The 5286-nt window shown below is 30.5% G+C and overlaps 1 pseudogene; it reads right to left on the bottom strand.

The window, feature by feature from the left end:
* Nucleotides 1-403: 403 nt before the first annotated feature.
* Nucleotides 404-758, bottom strand: LOC145793769 (microtubule-binding protein TANGLED1-like; annotated as a pseudogene).
* Between the last annotated feature and the right edge of the window lie 4528 nt (nt 759-5286).

Genomic DNA, 5286 nt, shown 5'->3' with positions numbered 1-5286 from the left:
ATGTTAGGTAAAACATATTTAATCCTTAGGATCATTCCCCTCTATCTTTATTCCTGATGTGGCATTCTATAAAATTAATTAGCTTGTTTGGTTTTGGTTTCCAGAAAACACTAAGTAGAAAATTCTACTTTTTATTTGAAAAAATTAGTCTAATGTCCCTCTCTCATTTTTAGTAATGGAAGAGATCCACAATATTATTTTATGATGTCTAAAGTCACTCAACCCCACACCACAAAGAAATTTTGTTACTGGCAGAGTCATTGCAGATCAAAAAAAAGCATAGACTCAAGTCGCTGAAGCTAGTAAACATGAACATGTATGATGAAAAAAGAAGATTAACCTTCCAAACATTGAATCGCATGGGAGTCGAATTGAGACGAATCACTAGCCCATCATCACTCCTCTACACAGTCTTCATGCTCTTCAATGGCGGCACCAATCTGTTCACCAATCTGGAAGGCGAAAACGATCTGCGTAGCTTCGCAACAATTGATGACGAAGGCTTCAAAGCATTCTTCTTGCTCAAGCTCATAGATCTGGTGGGGGAAAGAGAATGGGAAAGCGGCGACGAAGACCTAATTCTGATCAAGAACTTGTGCGAAGACTTCATCTTGCAGAACTTGTGATGATTTTTAGGCGACAATGAATGAAACAATGGATTCGAAAATAGCACAGTCTTCCTCGCCCAAGGCCGATTCCCTGGAGACACTGTTCGCAGAGTAGCGTACATTTTCCTTCTCATTTTTCTTCTCTGACATATTTAATTTGCTCTGCCCTGTTTAATTTTCTCTGTATTGTTCAATTTTCTCTGAATTTCTCTGGTTTGAACTTAGAGAAATTTTAATTTTTTCTAGGTAATTTTCTCTACCCTATTTAATTTTCTCTCTGTGTTGTTTAATTTTCTCTAGATTTCTCTGGTTTGAACTCAGAGAAATTTCAATTTTCTCTGGTTTAAATCCAGAGAAATTCTTTGAGAAGTCCATAATTTCTCTAGAAAAAATTTCTCTTGGAAGAATTTTTTTGGATTGAAATTTCCCTGAATGGATGTTGAGGAATCTAAGACGTTATGAAAATATTGAATGTCATTTATGCTATAAAATCTTAATATCAGGGACCCTAAAAAAAATCTCTTTTTATTTTTCATATTTTTTTTGTTTTTAACGATTTTTTTAATATTTTAAATATTTTTTAAAATTTTTAGACACACCTAACATAAATACAGTTAAAAAGTATAATATTTATGAAAAATATTTTAAAAATTCACTAAATACCAAAAATAAAATTAAAAAATAAAAATTTAGTACATTTTTCGTAATTTTGTGTATTTATTAATTTTTTAAAATATTTTTTCACGAATATTTTACTATTTAGATATATCTAAGGTGCATCTAAAAAAAAAATTGCTTAAAATTTTAAAAATATTCACTAAAAGTAAAAAAAATACGAAAAAACAAAAAAACACAATTTTTAGAAAACTGAATTAAAAAAACTGAAACTAAACATACTGAATAACATTTAAATAAATAATTTAAGTAAAAGTAATAGAAATATAAAAAAATTAATAGGTAAAATAAAATATATATATATATATATATACTTTATAATAATGTTTGAATGAGTAAAATGTCTACCAATATTGATGATGCTCTAGAGAGTAAAACAAAAAGTAAAGGATTGTGTGAATAAACATGTGATGTCATTAAGGGTTGGATAAGGATGGAGACTTGATTGGAATAATGTAAAGGAAAAATATTTGTGCCTCCAATGAGGCTCCCCGAATGCCCCGAATTGGTGAAACGACGTCGTTTCACCAATTCAATTTTTTTTTTTTCTTCCTCCAATCTGAAACGGGTGAGGGTGAAGAAGAGGGAGAGGGAGAGAAAGAGAAAGAGAGGGAGAGGGAGAGAAAGAGAGAGAGGGGAAGCAGAACCGTCGCCGACCGTCGCCGATCGCCGCGCCTCTGCCTCCGTCGCCGATCGCCATGCCTCTGCCTCGCCTCCGCCCCCCGGCTCTGCCTCCGCCTCCAGCCCCATTTTTTAGGCCCCCTCCAGTCCTTCCTCTCCCTCCTCCTCCTCCTCCCCCTCCCCCTCCTCCTCCTCCTCCTCCTCCGTCTTCTTCTTCCTTCTTCTGCTGAAAAAAAAAACGACGTCGTTTTTGTGTTTAGGGGCATTCGTGAGAGCTCAGATTCGGGCTCCCAATCGCGATTGTAATGTAAATAACAAAATATCTTCTTTTTATATACAGTAATGATAGGGAAGTCTAATTAGAGAGCTTTAATGATACGACAATCCAAAAAAATAAAAATAAAAACACACATCATATCATAAGTGAGACTCACTTGTTTAGAGCTCTCCTAGAGCTCAAGAATTAGAATTCTAAAATATTTTTCTTTTATATATCAATACATATTTGTGTCTATCGCTCTCTATTGTGCTATTTTTTATTCTCTCCAGAAAAATCAAGTAATTTTCCGACCTTCCATTGGTGACTAAAGTGACGATCAAAAAATTTAGTCGCAAAAAAATTTTACTGACTAAAAATAGACTTTAACCGACTAATTTTTTAATGGGCAAAAATATAATTTCTTATACTGTAAACGAAAAGGGAATTTGTGTAGTAGGGGTTGGACCAATAAAATACGGCACAAACAGAGAGCAAGATGGTTGAAACCATGTCCAGAATATCTTTGTATTGACTTGGCTGTTAGCTGAATTTGGAAGGTATGTCCAGCCAAACAAGCCCTTTTATATTTTGAATCAAATGATTTGATTCCATTATCAACGGCTGTAGTTCTTCTGGTGTTTTAAAAAGATGGTTAAAAGATATTTTTTGACTTTTTTTAATTTTTTTGTGAGGAAAAAAATAGGTTAAAACTTAATGAGTGATTTTTAACCTACTTCCTAAAATGACCCTAGTGCAAAAATGTATTGCTAACGGGATCTTGATATTAAGGGCATGTTTGATTGACAAGATTAGAGTATGAGATTAGAATTATTAATTCGTAAGCCAAATAATTCTGTGTTTGTTTTGAAATTTTGTTTCAGAATTATTAATCTAATAAATAAATAATTAATCCAACAAATTTGTAAGATTATTAGTAATAGGGCAAGGATGGAATTATATATCTTGAGTTAGAGAATAAAATAAAAAGTCTCTTTTACTTTCATATGTTTTCTTATTCAATACAAATCAAATAATGAATAAGGAGATAATTTATCCTACTAATCTAATTAAATAATAAATACCATACTAATTTAATAGAATTAATAATCCCTTCCCTATTAATCTTATAAATCAATCCTGGCCCTCATAGTTATCTGTTTTATCCACTTATTCTTTTGCTTTGATGGTTCTCAGCTACTACTTATCCCAAACTATCTCGGGAGTATTAAAAAAAAATGAAAAATGACTCCGTTGCTCTTGGGAAACATTAGTTTAACTAGAGTAATCTTAATACTCATTCCGTCTTATTTGGGATAAATTTTTTAATTTTTTTAATTTTTATAAGAGAAAAAATAAAATAATTATGATTTTAATGCGATATTTTATTTTATTAATTTTTTAACTTATTTTGTCTTTTTGTGACAAGTAATGTTAAGGATCATGAAAAAAATATCATGAAATGCATCATGAAGATTTTTTATCCTTTGATTAGTATGTAGTGTTTTATTGTATGTGTAACCCAAAGGTGGAGAATCTTTCATGATCATCTTCATGACATTTTTTTCGTGATCCTTAACATTACTCTTTGTGACTAAAATAGCTAAAAAGCCAAGCTTTTTGGCATGCCAAACGAAAGTTAAGGAGACAAACAAATAAGGAAAATTATATTTCCACACACTTAATTACCTCAGTGCATATTTTCTCTCAATGCATATACTTATTAATTTGATTATTAATTAATTTTTTCAATTCACACACTAAAAGTTACAATTATATCATTCACTCATAATCATTGTACACAGACCACACCACTCAACCCTCCTTTTCATATACTTGTTGAGTGACCATGCTTTTAGATTTGTAGACCTATTGTAAACCCATGTGAAGATCATTAAAGACCACAGAGTGAAGTGAAGTGAAGTGAAGACAAAGTCTTCCATTGAAAACCGTAATTGAAGACTATTAAACCTCCATTAAAAATACCATTGAAACCTCTCCAAAATATTGTTGAAGATGAGGCATCTTTCCATTTTGTTATTGTATTTACTATTTTAAATTCTCTGTGCAGTCCATTGCTATAAAACTCTTTTTCTTTTTTAAATTTTTTTTTTTTATGTTTTTCGGTTTGGGGATTTTGGCATTGATTTTTCAAAATTATACATTTAATTCAAAACTTAACTTCCGAATAAAAATGATTAGTTTGACAAATTTGTTTAGGAAAAAATATTAAAAAAAAAAAAAAAAACTTTCGGCAGTTGATGTCCGAACACAATGAAATAATTCGACAGTTGATGTCTGAATATAATGAAATAATTCGGCACTAGTTGTCTGACTAAAAACCGCAAAAGGAAAAAAAAAAAAAAAGTTCTGCACAAAAAAACTGACATTTTCATCACTAATAGAGTATAATTCGAAAGATTAAAGCAATATGAGAGTTGTTAAGAGAATATTATTTTGCAAGCAATAGAGGAGTATAGAGTATATAGCAAGCAAAGTGACAACAATGGAAAAACTAGGGTTTAGTATTTTTTTTGCTCAAGGTGTATAATTGAGAAATTTTTTTTTTCTTTTTAAAAAATGTATACAGAGAATATTTTCATATTATAGGTGCTAGTAGATTTCCATTATAGTCATTTTAGTTCATGGTAAAATTGCCATTAAAATAATATTTTATTAAGTGTGTGCACTAGATAATTAAGTGTGTGAAAATAGAATTTCTCAACAAACAATCATTATACATCAATTCAAAATTTAAAATACTTTTACCATAACATCCTTTAATTTTGAATTTTAAAATGTGTTTGTACTTGTGTATAATGGGTAATTTTGAAAATCTAAAAAAATTCAATACTCAAAATAGAAAGTAGACAATTGTTTTGAGATGAACCAAAATAAAAAGGTCTACAAAAAAAATAAGATGGAGTAGAAGTTTGTCCCAATAGAGCCCCATTTGGGGTGTTGGCTTTTGGACTAAAATAGTCGAAAAGTCAATACACCTAATCATGGTATTCTCTCTATTTTTTTGGGGGTATATTTTTTTATAAAAATCTACAAAGTTAATTAAATTATTCAATTCTAAAACACACTCAATTCCAATCCCATAGAATTGGATGTAAAATGAAT

Source organism: Camellia sinensis, chromosome 6 (genome assembly GCF_055761805.1).
Source record: "Camellia sinensis isolate YWXY chromosome 6, ASM5576180v1, whole genome shotgun sequence".
NCBI classification, from domain to species: Eukaryota; Viridiplantae; Streptophyta; class Magnoliopsida; order Ericales; family Theaceae; genus Camellia; species Camellia sinensis.
This window is presented reverse-complemented; position numbering and strand designations above follow the sequence as displayed.